At 37.1% G+C, this 16845-nt stretch overlaps 2 long non-coding RNA genes across 2 annotated transcripts; both read left to right on the top strand.

Annotated features, from left to right (window-relative positions):
• The first annotated feature begins 2118 nt into the window (after window positions 1-2118).
• On the top strand, window positions 2119-3713 carry LOC140929623 (uncharacterized). Its single transcript, XR_012164753.1, has 3 exons — window positions 2119-2263; window positions 2363-2420; window positions 3323-3713. It is a non-coding gene; the product is annotated as an uncharacterized lncRNA (long non-coding RNA).
• A 2359-nt stretch (window positions 3714-6072) lies between these two features.
• LOC140929624 (uncharacterized) lies at window positions 6073-8838 on the top strand. Its single transcript, XR_012164754.1, has 3 exons — window positions 6073-6136; window positions 6245-6299; window positions 8622-8838. It is a non-coding gene; the product is annotated as an uncharacterized lncRNA (long non-coding RNA).
• The last annotated feature ends 8007 nt before the right edge of the window (window positions 8839-16845 follow it).

Here is a 16845-nt window from a genome sequence, read left to right as displayed (position 1 = left end):
AATGTCTAATACCGCTTATATAACCTAAAATATCCTCAAGGGACTAAATAAACACTAGGTAATTTACGCGGTAACGCCGGCTGTGGGCGGAATGCAAAACAGTCCCGTTACAAACTACCGTTGAGACTTTGTAGGTGAATCACGGCATCGATTTAGACGGTTCTGTAAGGCTGTTGTTGTGTCACCCCCATCACTTTCTTCATCGAAGTAAAGGCAGCACAGAAAAAAAAAACAACAACAACAACAACAACAAAAAACCGCCGGCGGTCCGAACCGCCGGCTGTTAGTTTTTTTTTTTTTGCTTGTTTTTGTTTTTGTTTTTGTTTGTTTTTTTTTCTTTGCTGCCTTTACTTCGCGTTATGAAGAGAGTGAAAGTGGTCACACAATAACAGCCAAAAAAATCCGACTAATTACCATATTTATTCGAATAAGCGCCCAACCTCGAGTTAGCGCACACCTCGCAAGTAAGCACCCATCCTAAAGACAGAACAAGTTAATAAGCGTCCACCCCACCCCACTCCCTCCCACAAAAACTCCACTGAGAGATAATAAGAGACCGTATTGAAGACGGAGTTTTCTTCGGAGTATTTCACAGAAACCTTGCTTTGTTACATCTTTGTTTTTTGTTATTACCATTTACTGTTTTGTTGCAAAATATACTTACTGCACTTGCTGAGAATAGTGAAACTTTAATAAGCGCCCAGCTTCGAATAAGCGCCCACCTCAAAAAAGCGCCCACCCTTAAGTCCCAAAAATTTAATAAGCACCCAGGGCAGTTAATCGAATAAATACGGTATCGATGATTTCACACCAAAAAAAAAAAAACAAAGGAATGCATCAAAAGTAAGTCTCCTTTATTAATTTTTATTGAAAACAAGAACCGGCACTCTTACGCTTGCTTGGAGATTAGATCGAGAAGTGAAGAGGCTATTAATTCTACGCAAAACAGGATTTACTCGCTAGAGGTTTTTTTTTTTTTTTTACTTCCTGCTTTATCGATGTCGGTACTTTATATTTGTTTCTGAATTGATTTAGTACGCTTGTTAGTGACGACCGGAAATACGTCTGCTGTCGCAGGCTATACGCGTGTATAATTACACGAAAATTTAAGGGCCTAAATTCCGGAGAAATTACATCATTGCCAGGGGAAAAAAGTGATTTACGCGGCACGTCATTTCAATCACGGGCACCCAACGAGAATATAGTTCAAAACCACTTAAACGTAGCATTGTTAAGTGTATTTTAGTATTTAAATGGTAGATATAGGCATATTTTTATCCCCTAAAAATTTTTCATCTGTTCGAATTTCCTAGCTGAAAGTCTAGTGATCCGAAAATTATAGGAATCAAAACTGACCTTTTCGAAAATTTCAGCCACAAAAAAAAGGCTCTCGAAAATTCTAGGTGACCTATTTAGGGTAAAAATCCGTTTAAAATGGGCAATTATGCAATTTTTTCGATGTTCGAAAATCCTAGGAGAGGCAGACAAGCAAGAAATTTTACAGCAAATGTCCCGAAAATTCTAGATCTCGAATCATCTTCCGAACAGATGTTTTCCGAAAATTGACGTTGGGTGCCCCTGATTTCAGTCATCGCATCACAAGACACCATTTGCATACAATCAAAGTTTACAACACCCGACCATCGCAGTTTTACTAATTAAGATTCTTATTGTTTTTCGTCCACTCAGTAGTGTTCACTTGTTCCAAAGTAACCAAAGCTTTGAAGCGATAGAAAATCGTCTCGATCAAGCAACGATCATTAGTCCCAATTTCCACCGTCTCCGCTGGGAATGCCTGGCACAATTACTCCCCTTTTGTGTCATAAATGCGAAGAAAAACGCGTTGCAGATTATGAATCTCGCTGCTTACGCAAACGAGACTAAAAAGTAAAAATAGTTAATGATATTTAGCGTTCGCAGACCTCAGTACATTATATTTCCCGTCTGAACAGTCGCTTGTAACACGACACCTACTCTCTTGTGAGAAAATATCCATAACCAAGCCCCGTCCTCTCTTGACATAACACACTCGTAACGTCAGCTTGAGAAACCTGTGATGTGATCAGAAATTTACTGGACCCATTGTGACATACTTGCGGGATTTTAATATTTGTGGTCAATGGCAAATCATATGAGGATATGATCGACGATCGGTTATAAATGCACTTAATTTGAAAATCGAGCTCATTTAACGCGAGTTGCATTCAACGAAGCATTAAGACCGAAGCATTTATTTCCATCTAAAATGTCGGCAACAGGCGAGGTGTGCATAACTTCTCTAGTTCTTTTTAATTCTGTTGTTGCTTCAGAATGAATTTTTTAATGAAGTTGATCAATACTGTTATCGCTTTTCTTCGAGCAGATTGTGTTTTATCAAAAAAGCAACACCAAGCAAAATGTGAATGAACACTTAGCAAAAGGTAATGATCACCAGGTCACTTCGATGATGAATTTCATAGAGAAAAAAAAGAAATCAAAGACCTGAAAACTTTCAAGTAATTTACCTCTTTTAGAAACAGGAGTGGTTTGTGCAGGAAACTGAGATTTTGCTATTGAACGTTTTCATTTAATAATTAAATATTCCACGGAACAAACTTATGAGAGCAATAGAATTATTACATTTAATTTTGTGGAAAACGCAACAAAAAACTCTAAAATTTTCGGTGATTTCTTGGTTTAAGCTGACGTAGTGAATAGCTAATAGAGGACCTGACCCTGACCCAGAAATTGTTCCATCATCAGCTAATTAAATTAGAACGCTAACAAGAGCCATAATGGGACCATTTTGGCTCTTGAACGCTAACAAAAAGATTTCTTTAAAACCATTTCGAATTCGTATATATCTCTTTTTTTCTTTCTTATTTATTCAGAATCGAAACAACAAATACGTGGTTACACCGCAGTAGTTCCCTTTAAAATCGTACTCGATTCCAGACCAAAATCAGGGAAAAGCTTTTTCCCGTTTTCTGCCAAAATAGCCTGCGAGCAAGCTCTCCATGTTTGGGGCGGCACATACAATGTGTATATGGTTCATACAGGGGAGTACCCATCCCCCTTCCCGGGATAAAAGCAACCTAACGGAGTTGATGTTCTTTGAAATCCCCTTTACGGCGCACAATCCTTTGTTTTATGCTCACATTAATTTTGACGTAATAAATCCAATGGAAAATTTTGGTCATTAAGAACAAAATGATAGGAATGCTATTGAAGATTGTGTACCTTCAAGTCCACAAAAACATATACGCCTAGGCCCAGCGTCAAACTCAAATAATATGGAGAAAACTAATGTATAAAAACTGAATTTCTTTTCTTTTCATTGAAGGACAAGGGTCGAAAGGGTCATTGGAAAATCAGGGTACCTTTCCTGCTGCTTTCACGATAATGGAGAAAAGAACTATGTCTACAGGAGGCTCCACGAAAACTCTTGTTTGTAAAGATCTAGAGTGAAATCCTAACAGAAATTAATGCAGCGTACGGTAAACACCGGCCATGAGGAAAAAGTTCGCCGAACCGGCAGAACTGTGTGACAAACTTTATGATTTAAGGGAATTACTTGATGCGAATTACTAAGTAAATGGAAGTTTTTTATATAGCTATATGAAAATATGTCAAACAAGTAAAACAATTTTGAGTTAAAAAAAAAAGTATCCGTAAATGAAAATAAAAACAAATTTCTAATAAATTTATAGCTTGTTGTTTGGTCATTACTTGCATATCAGTGCTGTTCTCTTCTCATCTCGCGTCATCGTGTTCGGCAAAATGTACTGCGACGGACTGGAGATTCATATTTTTCAATGCTTGTTCATTCCACTGAATGCTATTTCATCTTGAAAAACCCCTGTTATTTAATAAACGCCCCCTTTATGCTGTTAAAATTGTATTACATGCCCCTCGCTAATAAACGCCCCCTGTCTAATGGACAAGGATTACCCCAAACTAGTAGGAATTAGCAAAAAGGAGCAAAATCATTCAATTCATTTAGTTTCCTGGTTGATTAAAAAGGCTTTGTGCATTTCATCTTGCCCATGTTGCCATCTTCAGTTTATATTATCCCTACTTTCAACTTGACCGGCTGTCTAGGTGAAAGTAAGGATGGACTAACGATGGCAACACAATAACTGAGCAAGGATTCTGACATTGATGTTGGGATTATTTTTTTACCCCACATTCGTTTGCAACCGACTCTTGTTGAAAGCGGTTTTAAATAGATACGGTTTCTGTGAGCGGATTCACTGTAATAATAATACCGCACAAGTCGAATCGATTCTAAGGTCAAGGGGACTCGAAAAAAAGAAAAGGAGATTATTGTCACATGAGGCGAGATGCATGGTAGAAAAACAAAACAGGAACCGCGAGCAACTCTTGTGAACACTTAGAACTCTGAACCTTTCACAATTTGAACGTGTGTTCTAACAGTGTCTCGCAACTCTAAGCACTAGTCACTCACTAGTACGTTTCACGGATAACGTAATATCTTATGTTTTTAGAATACAAAAAAAAAATGATAATAATAAAAAAAGAATAAAAGAATAATAGAATAAAATAATTCAATGATAAAAGATTCATACAATATCTATTGAGAGTCCCCTAGCAGTAAATAAATACATAAATGGAAAATACAGTAGAACCCTTGTAAGTCGAACTCTGAAGGGAAAAGAAAAACATTTCGAGTTGGCGAGGGCTTGCGTTATCGATCGAGGTCGATGGAAAGATTCAATTTGCCATATTTTAAAAAAATTGATAATTACTGATTTCTCAGAACCATTAATATGTAGGGGGTTTACGAGCAACTTGCTCACTGAGCGTAGAGGTACCAGGTATCTGAGTTTACATCTTGTTGTTCTTTAATCTTTACCGCAGCTCATATGTAACAAACCTCAACTATTCTCCACTAATTCTACAAGCTAACACATCGAATTAAATAACGAAATTGTGGACGTGTTTGGGTTAGCTGACCATGAGACCCTTCCATTGCATATCCTGTCGCTGAACTTGTGAACGATAGAATAGTCTACATTGTCGCAATTAACAAGTACTAAAGAGCCAATTGAATGCTAGCGGTGAAACTGCTCGCTAGGACCAAGCATACAAAACAGGAACTTCAGTGGAGGCAAAACTCAAGGTCAGCTATAATCCCCGAACATGCTTACTTCAAAGAACTACAATAAGTTTAACAAATCCTTTCGATATACGATACTTCTCAAAACTCAGGAACTGTGTGGCCTATACATTGAATTCCCTTGGACTATGAACTGTTTATTAAGAAACTAGCACGTGCTACAAAATAATCATTCGGATAGAAAAACCTTAAAAATGCCAAAACTCCAAAACAGAACTAACAGCAACTACTTCATAACAAATATATAATGAGGTGCAAATTTACTTATTTCATCAGAAACGGTAACATGATCAGGCATTTTTATGATAAAACGCGATCTGTTTGTTTTATAATTCAGTTAAGAGTCAATTTGCCTTTAATAGTTTTAGTGTTTTACTTTTTAATCAAGGGAAATTCGCGTTATCCGAATTCGAGTTAATCGAGTAAAAGTGAATGAAAGGTTGGGTGAAACCCAACGGAAATTGGACTTAGTTCGAGTCATCGGGGTCCTACTGTACTTGACACACTTAGTGCATGTGATCACAGGCGTCCCAACCTCACGTTACGAGTGTGTTCATCACAAGAGAGTCGGTGTCGCGTTACAAACGACCGTTGAGACTTTGTATGAGAAATAAAATACAGAGGTCTAGGTCTAATATCGAAGTACAAAAAAAATATTCGCGCAAGGAAAAATTAAATGAAAAAAAAAATCATGCACGCCGATTAATCCTGATGGCCTAAAAAAAATTATACAAGGAATTCGATAGCGAAAAAAAAAAAAAATCCTGCGCCTCGAAAATTCTTCTCCCCCAGACCCCCCCCCCCCCCCGCCCTCTCCACCCCCACTCCATAACTTTTCTAATGGTCCGTCCCGGGATTTTAATATTTGTGGTCAATAGCAAGTCATATGAGGATATGATCGACGATCGGTTATAAATGCACTTAATGTGAAAATCGAGCTCATTTAACGCGAGTGCATTCAAGGAAGCATTAAGACCAAAGCATTCAATTCTACCTAAAATGTCAGCAAAAGGCGAGGTATGCATAATGTCTCTAGTTCTTTCTTAATTCTGGTGTTGCTCCAGAATGAAGTGTTTAATCTCTTGATGAAGTTGATCAATATTGTTATCGCTTTTCTTCAAGCAGATTATGTGTCAAAAAAGCAACACCAAGCAAAAAGTGAATGAACACTTAGCAAAAGGTAATTATCACTACGTGACTTCGATTATGAATTTCATCCAGAAAAAAAATCAAAGACCCAAAACCTTTGAAGTAATTTATCTCTTTTAGAAACAGGCGTGGTTTGTGTAGAAAAGATTTTGCTATTCAACGTTTTTTAATAATATTCCACGGAAAAAAAAAGTTATGAGAGCAGTAGAATTATTACATTTAATTTTGTGGAATACGTAACAGAAAACTCTAAAAGTTTCTGTCAGTGATTTCTTGGTTTAAGCTGACGTAGTAAATAGAGGACCTGACCCTGACCCTGACCCAGAAATTATCTCATCATCACCTAAGTGAATTACAACGTTAACAAAAAGATTTCTTAAAAACTATTTTGAATTCGTATATATCTCTTTCTTACTTTCTTATTTATTTGGAATCGAAACAGCAAATACTTTCTTACACTGTAGTAGTTCCCTCTAAAACCGTACCCGATTCCAGATCAAAATCGGGGACAAGTTTATTCCCGTTCTCTGACCCAAACGGCGCAAAAAACCATAGCTTTTGGGGCGGCACATACAATGTATATATGGTTTATACAGGGGAGTACCCATCCCCCTTTCCGGGATAAAAACAGCCTAACAGAGTTGACGTTCTTTGAAAGCCCCTTTACGGCGCACAATCCTTTGTTTTATGCTCACATTAATTTTGACGTTATAAATCCAATGGACAATTTTATTGGTCAATAAGATCAAAATAATAAGAATGCTATTGAGAATTGTGTACCGTCAAGTCCACAAAAACATATATAAGCCTAGGCCAGACGTCGAACTTTTCATGAGATAAACCAAACTTAGTGAGTTAGTTACTGAAAATTTCGACGACCGTCTGAATAAGTTTGGATCGTCCAACACGTTCTACTTGACCGGCGGTCAAGTTGAAAGTAAGGATAAACTGACGATGGCAACACAATAACCCTGAGCAAGGATTCTGACATCGATGTTGGGATTTGAAAGAGGGATATGGATCAATTGATAATATCAACTCTGTTGATATTTTCGCCGAAAGCATAATAGTTCTTTTGAGCTTGTTACAGTTATAAGAATTAACGACTCTCTTTAGATCTTTTGAACGCCCCCTAGCTATTAAACTCCCCGCTTGGACCCCTAAAATAAAAAAAAAAGAAGCCTCGGGTGTTTACTTGTTGTTAGGTCATTTATGGTACTAGACCAAATCATCTATCAAAACCTTTATTAATACTATATTCCATTTAAAATAGCATGAAGAGAATTAAACTATTTTCAGAGATCAAAGTTCACAGCTTCTGTCAAATTTAACGATTAAAACGTCTACCAGAAATAAACAAAATAGTGTGATTAGCACGCACAAATCATCACGAATACATGGTGTGGTGGGCATGACTTTAATTCACAGTAAAGATTTGCAAAAGTCATCAGTGCAACCTCAGCTAGAGTGCCTTTGAAATAGCAGAGGATCGAGTTTCCAAATGGAAAATGCTATCACACTAAGCAGATAACTTATGGCTTGCACAATGAGGACTTGATGTAGCGTCTTCCAGGCGTTTTCGCGCTCACATCTCTTCGCGTCGTCCCCACGATCTGAACGGATGGAACATGCTAGACTTGATGCTGCAGTCGTATATGCTAACCGTTCCTCTCGCAGACCACCTGTCTGTTATACCTGCCAACAGTGCACGATATTATAGTTAAGTTTCGCATGACAAACCACGTTAGATTGCGGTGGCACACTCGGCTAATCTGTCAACCCAGCGTTTTAATCTGAAGACGGATCGCGGGTGAGTGGGTTCAAGCCCCGGGTAAGCCAAAAAAAGTAATTATTTATCCCTCGAATAAATTGAATTAGTAAAATCCAACTGGTGGTCTATTATCAATGCTGCGTTCTGATTGGTTGAGCTACTGCTAGGCTATATGTTATAGCCCATCACTAGTAGCGAAAAGCGCCGGCTTTTTGGCGGCAAAAAAGGGATTAAACTCTAGGTTTAAATAGCTAAAGTTTTTTTTTGTCTCGATATTTTTGACCAACTATAGTTGGATTTTACTAAAACAATTTTTCTTCTCGCCCTCATGGCCTCTAAGTCAATAGCCCAGTCGGCCTTCCGCCTCATGGGCTATTGACTCAGAGCCCATTCGGGCTCCAAGAATAATTGTTAAATCAGTATTCATTTTAGCCGAAAGAACTCGAAGAATTCTCGAGGTATTTCGCTTTGCGCTTTTGGACTTGGCTAAATCTATATATTAAGTGGAGCCCCCATCCCCCCACTCCAATCTGTTGTCTTTCTTTCTTTTTTTTATTTCTTTTCATTTTTGTTTAATATTAGCTTCAAAGACCCCAGGAAATCCATGTGGGCCGCCTGCAGCCTTCGCATTGGTGGAAAAGGCAACGAAAACAGAAAGCTTGTTGAAGACGGGAATTTGGACCAGCGAATTTGGATGTTGAGGTCACCACACAGTCTTCTAGAGCATTCTCGATCTAACCTTAACTGGAAGTTTTAGAAATTTGTTATCCATGTAAACCGGAAATGATTAAATCATTGCCAGAAACAAGTGTGTGGCTCAAAGATTTTTAAAATGAATAAAATCTCTTTTAAGACAGAATTCTTCACAGGTTTTGTTTTTGTTTCGTTTTGTTTTGTTATCTTTTTTTTTTCTGCCTTTTGTTTTCCTTTCTACGAGTCGTTTTACATGCACCTAGGTTTAGTGCTTTTCCTCATAAACAAAATTTGTTCTAGCGCTCTCTGTCAAGTTCGGTAGACGCTTTTTCCTACATGTACTTAGAAACACATATAGGGCCACCTTAATAAGCCCTGTTGCACGATGCATTTTTTTCGTGATTTGTTCCATAATTTTAATTTTGTTGCGCCGTTGCGAGTTGCACAAGACTGAAATTGCCAAGTATAAAGTTCCTTAGCATGTATCGTGCCGTTTCTCTGGTGCAGAAATCAATGACTTCAATCAATCAGTGACTCCTTCAAGTGCAATCAGTGCTCCTAGACTTGCTTAAACAAAAACGATGACCCCTGAGAAGTGTTCCAGTGGGTAACATTCTTTGGAATTCCTGTCTCAACCAATCTGCAATACAATTTGCACGAAAAATTACCCAAAATTTAAGGGTCTTAAATCGTTGAAATTCGAAGTGGCAGTAAACCCGCCTAGTAGAATTCTATGTGAAAATTTGAAACTTCACACAATGACAGGAGAATCCGACGCGCTAAGTATTTTGACCTTAAAATCATATGCACGTGAAAACTTTTAGAATCATTCACAGACTCCATAAAGGTTAGTAAAATCTAGGTAAGATTTCTACATGATTTTCCTTGTAAAATGCAATGTCTGTAAACATGAACACTTAGAGAGATATAATATCTTGATCACGGTTGCATAAATTGTCTATGAAATTTCCATGAGCGGGAAGTCAGTGAGCAGGTTACGCGGAGGATGAGACATGCAAATGCGGCAGTTATGTTTACTTTTGAGCTGTCTTACTTAGAGCCCTGGTATAATCAGACACGTGCTCAATATTCTAGATCAAAAACTGTGTCGACCAATGTTTTTGGTACCCATCTAAATCGTTGTACTTACAAAACATAGACAAATGTGGCAGCCTTGTATGTTCACTTTTGAAGACCTTTTTTTAGAGGGCTCAGTAGTACAAAAAGAGATGTGCTCTAATTGATACTCCTCTAGAACTTGATCAACGAAATGAGTAGAAATTACAGATGGGTGAGATTTGTAAATCTCTCCATGAGTTCCCTTGGCGTTTTCTCCGATGAATGCTCCACGTTCTTAGACATGATGAATAACACTGGCATTGACAAAAAGCAGCAACGTTATATAATCAAGAAAATGATAAATATAGCCATTGAGGCAACATATTACATCTTTTGTTATAGAAATAGGAACTGGGATAGCCCAGACTTAATGCAATTTTGAGTTGTTTTTTTTTTTACTTTTGTTTGGTTTTGTTTTTGTCTTTGTTTTTGTTTTTTGTTTTTGTTTTTTGTTTTTTGTTTTTTGTTTTTTATTTTTTGTTTTTGTTTTTGTTTTGTTTTTGTTTTTTATTTTTTGTTTTTGTTTTTGCTTTTTTTCTTTTTAATAATCCAATCTCAAGCAGCATTTGTAAATTGCCTATACGTAAGGAGATGTACAATTGTACATTCAAAAACACAAATAAAGTTTCCATCATTAATTATTATTATTATTATTATCAGTCTTTGCTGGTGTTCTTTTTGTGCATCAGGAGCGCGCAAACCATGCACCTAGATCGTCAGTCACTCAAGTCAATCATTCTGTTCATACACTGAACACCTTTCTGGGGATTCGCGCAGATCCCAGCATGCAGATCTTTTGAATGTCTGTCATAGTAGCTCTCTCTGATACTTTCTTGATGTTTTCTACCATACCCTTCTTCACTGTACCAAGCGCACCAATTATTATTATTATTATCTCTATTATCACAGTCTTTGCTGGTGTTGTTTTTGTGCATCAGCCGGGCGCAAACCATGCACCTAGAGCGTCAGTCACTCAAGTCAATCATTCTGTTCATACACTGAGCACCTTTCTAAGGATTCGTGCAGATCCCAGCATGCAGATCTTTTGAATCTCCGTCATACTAGCTCTCTCTGATACTTTGTTGATGTTTTCTACCATACCCTTCTTCACTGTAACAAGCGCACCAACAACCACAGGGATCACTACGGTTTTCATATGCCACATTCTCTGTATTTCTAGTTCTAGGTCTTTGTACTTGCATTTTTTTTCAGTTTCCTTTAGTGCGATGTTTCTATCTGATGGAACAGTCATATCAATAAGTTTGCAGGTGGAATTCACTGAATCTTTAACGATGATATCTGGTCTGTTCGCTGTTATAGCTCTATCAGTATTGACTGGCATGTCCCACATGATGGTGATGTTGTTATCTTTATTGTGTATCACGGTCTCTGGTTCGTGTTCGTACCATTTGTCTGCAATCTCTATATCATGATCTTTACATATGCTCCAATGGAGATATGCTGCAGCATTATTGTGCCTGGAGATGTACTCTGTTTTGGCTAATACCTCACATCCAGATACAATATGGTCCACTGTCTCTTCATGTTGCGAACACAATCTGCATTTGCTCTCCACTTGCTGGCCACATATTACTTTCTGGTAGTTTCTGATGTTTATTGCCTGGTCTTGAGCTGCAACAAGTAGTCCCTCTGTTTCTCCTTTCAAATTACTTGACAACCATTTGTTGGTAGTGACTGTGTCTACATGAGGCTTCTCTAGGATCTTTGGATACTGGCCATGCAATGCTTTGTTTTTCCACTTTTCTTCTTTCATTGACTTCATCCTGGACTTAAACACGTGTTTCAGGGCTTTAGCATTTTCAGAGGCAGATTTATCTACTCTGTTCTCAATCTCTGGCATTGTTACTTCCGTTTTGAATTTAGTAGCATTCTTGGATATTGAATTTTTGGCTTTAGATCTTTCATGTTCAAGCACCTGCTTTGGATATTGCCCTTCCTCGTGCTTCAGATAGTGATCAAGCCCTATTGTTGCAGTTTTGAATGCTGTTTCTACATCAATCAGGCCCCTACCTCCATCTTTTCTTGGGATGTACAGCCTTTCCACATCTGCTTTAGGATGTAACATCTTGTGCATGTTCAATAGTTTGCGTGTTTTTGTGTCAATCTTCTTCAGTTCTGAGATTTTCCAGTCAATGATGCCAAAGCTATATTGCACAACTGGGACTGCAAGACTATTGGTAGCTTCTATTTTGTTTCTTCCATTGAGCTCAGTTCTTAGGATTAATTTTACTCTCCTATTATATTCTTTTCGTATCTTCTCTTTCATTTTTATTATTATTATTATTGTTATTATTATTATTATTATTATTATTATTATTATTATTCTATTACATCACAGAGTTCCATCATGGTGCCAGGAGAAAGATCTACGGAGGAGCTAAAGAGGCATCAACAATCACTTAAGAGAGCAAGTGCCAAAGAGAAAATGGATAGCATTGATTCAAGCCTCTCCCCAGGCCTGCTGCGTCTGGTTAATCAATCGAGGGACAAGGGCGCAAGTTCTTGGCTGAATGAGATGCCTCTCGCAGACAACAAGCAAGAGTTCAGAGACTCGCTACGCTTGCGTTATGACTTACCCTTAGTCGATTTACCAAGTCATTGCATATGTGGGGATAAATTCACCGTTAGTCACGCCCTCTCTTGTAAAAAGGGGGGGTTTGTAGCGCAGAGACATGATGGTGTACGGAACTTGTTAACGACATTCATCGACAAGATCTGCAATAATGTCGAAATCGAACCAGGCCTTCAACCCCTGGACAACGAGCGATTTCATTTGAGGAGCGCTGTTACAAGTTCTGAGGCAAGGTTGGACATCAAAGCGGGAGGTTTCTGGGAAAGAGGAGTTACGGCATTTTTTGATGTTAGAGTTACGCAGGTCAACTCCAAGTGTTACCAGAGCAAGCCAACATCGCAAGTGTTCAAAGAGCAAGAAGAAGAGAAGAAGCGCAAGTACCAGTAGCGGGTGTTAGATGTAGAAATGGGTTCGTTTACGCCTTTAGTGTTTGGAACCAATGGCGGAATGGGAGACGAGTATCAGCGGTTCTTAAAGCATCTCGTAGACAAGATAGCTCAGAAAGACACCGAGCCTTATCATGTTGTAATCACTTGGCTCAGGACACAGATCTCGTTTGAACTCTTAAGATCGGTACATGCATGCGTCAGAGGTTCGTGCACGCCGTTTCGTAGCAAGCTAGAGCAATCATTAGACTGTAAAATAAATGTCGCTAGTGCGGATATCTGAAATACGTGTCTATATGCTTTTATACTTAGGGCTTTTTAAAGACACTGGTTTAGTCGTCATTAGTATAATTCGATTGCAGGATCTTAATATCTCTGCATAATGGCATTCTTAATTTTATAGAATTTTGAACTTTTATTATTAATTATATCTATTTCCTCTTCTTTTATGTAAGGTTAAGTTACTTCTATTTTTTAGAATTTGTAAATGAATAGTTTTTTCAATCTTCACTTATAATATATAGGATTGTTTTTGTTCTCTAATGAAGGACGAGGGGTTTCTTTTGTAACGGATGGAATTGTAGATAGTGTCTTTGATGAATTAATTAGATTTTTTGTAACAGCAGGTTGATTGTAAATAGAATTTTAATTGAGGTTTTGTAATAAAGATTCTTTTCTCTTGTATAAAAAAAAATGAAAAAAATTATTATTATTATTATTATTATTATTATTATTATTATTATTATTATTATTGCCTAGACTTGTGCCGGCAGCTGCCGGCAGCTGCCCACTGATCTTGCAAGCCTTGGATGACAATAATTTTCAGGAAATATTAGTTGCTTGATAGCTTACTCCCAAACTACGCCTGTTCTACGCTGTTCTACGCCTGTTCTACGCCTGTTCTACGCCTGTTCTACGCCTGTGTCCGGCTTAGTCTTATATTCGCCCCATTGATCTCACTCAGATGGTCAAACTCTCGGGAAATATTGAGTGCTCTCTCGCCTTTTATTTATTTAATTATTTATTTATTTATTATTATTTTAATTACTTCTCAATTTTTCTTTATAAACAATATGCATCCGTTGATAGCAATTTATCTAGCAGTGACTGACACAAAGAAATATATGAGCATTCATGATATACATTGTATTATACATTGTAGTACTCCCCTGGATATTTGCATTACTTCTGCACTACAATCTTTAAATTAATGCTGCCCAATTGATCTGACATAGTTGAATATATCAAACAGAAAACGTTAAGTGCCTCTATGTGAGCCAATCGAATAGGTCTTCACTGTTTTCTGTTAGCATTATGTATGTGGACCCTAATTGTCGGCCGGTTTCATATCACTGCTTCAAATGGGAAACATCAAGTGCTCCCTGTCTCAAAAAGGTTGTCTGCACTACATTGGATTTTGCCTTATACCCACCCAAATGATCGTACTTAAAGAATTTATGGCTTAGTATAGGTAATAGCATGATTTGTAGTGATATTTGGCAAAAATACCACGAGTGATATTTCGAAATTGTTCTACAAAATTTCGCGAGCCGTTAGGCGAGTGAAATTTGTGACAATTTGGAAATATCAGGAGTGGTATTTATGCCAAATATCACGTACAAATCATGCTATTATTTTTTTATACTACTACCCGCAAAAGGTTTGTAATTTTCACATGTAGGTATTTCAAATTAAGCTACTACTCTAAGCCAATCAAATTGCCGAAATTTCTCATCTAGTAGTATAATACAGGAAATATTGAGTGCTCGCTCTCTTATGTTCACCCCATCGAACGCTCTAGATGGCTACCTCATGTGGAAATTCTAAGTGCTTACTCGCCGGTAAACACGTCTTCGTGCAGTTGAGACGAATATATATACTACACTCAGAAAATACTGAGTGTCTTACTCATTTTGAAAAAAAAAATCGACGCTTCCATTTCTCCTTTGAAATAACCGTTTTCATGACTAAGAGCATGGCCAGATACTCCTTGCATCGTGTCCCGTTTTGGCTGCCACTCTAAAACATTCTCAACCTTCCTGCAACAAGAAAGAGAAAAAAAAAAATGCTCTACCTTAAGTCACCGCTATTTGTTTTTCTTTCTTTCTGAGTTTCGTGATAATATTCACAAGAAGGCAAAAAGCGAAAAAAAAAAAATATGATGAAAATAAAGAGAACAAATTTAATGAATAACTGAACTCTAAAACGGAAGTCTCGCCCACTTAAGTGTCTATTGATCGCTTCCTCTAAATACGGGTGAAATTAACTTTCAATTGGTGCGTGACGAGTGGCTACCAAACACACGAAAGACGAAAAAAAGATATTCCAAAAGCAAAGCAAACTTTTGGCTTGAATAATATAATTTAGCGGCAACGGGAAGTACTTCTCAGTAGCCAAATAGTACGGACATTGATGAAAAGTGTAATTTGCCGTTGCATAAAGATATTTAAAAGCTCTCGTTTTGGGCCTGGCTAGTGCTCCTTGTCAGAACAAATTCATCGCTGTCGAAGCTTTACTCTTCATTTTTGATTTTATTCCTTGCAAGCTTAAGTGATGTTTCAAGCTACGTGGGTCTAAATGCATCACAATAATATTAACGCAAAAACGAATATGGCCTTTAACACTTTAGTCTGAGAAAGGGCATAAAATCGGAAATATTTAAGAAAAGCGTAGGAAATAAACTCAGGTGTCCCGCCGTTTCTTTAGGAAGAATTTCTCCATGATTGAATAGCCTCGGGATATATTTACTGAAGTACCTAAACAATGACTCCTACAGGTTATTCGAGCCGCAAAGCGGATCGAAGATCGAGTACGATCATGTTTCATTTCTTGGGGAAGAAGGTTAAAGTGTCCTCAGGTGTGCTGATGATCCTGGCGAGCTTTTTTTATATATGTTCATTCCGAAAGGAGACAGCCATCGAAAGGCTTTGAAGAGGAAAATGCAGTTCTCGATGGCTTTGTTGGAAGTTTTATATCACAAATCATAACTGAATTAGAACGGCAATCACCTATTGAAAATGCATGTGGTTTCTCTTCTAGTTTTAGAGTTCTGGTCTGCTTTATTCAACATTTGACGTAAATGATAAATTAAAATAATAATATTAAACATAAATAATAATAATAATAATAATAATAATAATAATAATAATAGTAATAATAATAATAAAAGAAAGTTGATATTTTTAATAAATTTTTCATCTTTTGTAGAATTTATCGAAGCACTGTCATGTTCTTAGAGTTAAATAATATATAACTATATAATTCCCCTTTTTTAACAGCACTATTTTCAGCCTTCACTTCCGATACCGATAGCGTAAAGGGTTTGTTTTACAAACTCGACAGTTTGCAACACTTTTATAACCACTTGTGCCTTAACGCACTGATCAAAAGGACTGCTGCAAAGGCCAGAAATGTGTGTAATATAGTGCTCAAACTTGAAATAGTTTAGAATAATAGGGAAAGAAAGAACACATTAACTATTTATAATAATTAGTAGTATAAAAAAATGTGTACTTCCTTGTAGGACCTGACAAAATATTGTACAAAAGTAAATTTCTCACTCTGGAGATTGGACTTAAACAATTATTTTGCTTTTTAAGACTACATTAAGTAATAACTCTTTTCTATTGAATTCATACACCCGTCTCTTTAGAAAAATAGAAGGAGACTTGGACGTGTCTTGGCATTTAATTTTGTAAATTTAACTTACTTCCTGCTACGTTTGTGAAACTAGTTTCCATGGCATCGCAAAGCACTGTCATAGTCATAAATTTGGTAGTTTAAAGTTGATATCGGCTTTATAAAATCTGGTTTGAGTTTTTCAGGCAGCGGAAGCTTCATATCCTTCTACTCAAACTCATCAATAATTCATGAAGAAAATACAAAAATTAATGTTTAATGAGTGTTGGGAAATCAGATTAAAAAGTGCTCGTTTTTGCATTCTTAATTCCTCCTTCAAAATTTATTTTGTTTGAGAAGTAATATCAAGCATTCGACACAGTGTTTCATCACTAGA

Source organism: Porites lutea, chromosome 3, assembly GCF_958299795.1.
Source record: "Porites lutea chromosome 3, jaPorLute2.1, whole genome shotgun sequence".
Lineage (NCBI taxonomy): Eukaryota > Metazoa > Cnidaria > Anthozoa > Scleractinia > Poritidae > Porites > Porites lutea.
Note: the sequence above shows the minus strand (reverse complement) of the source record. Positions and strands in the feature narration are given on the sequence as shown.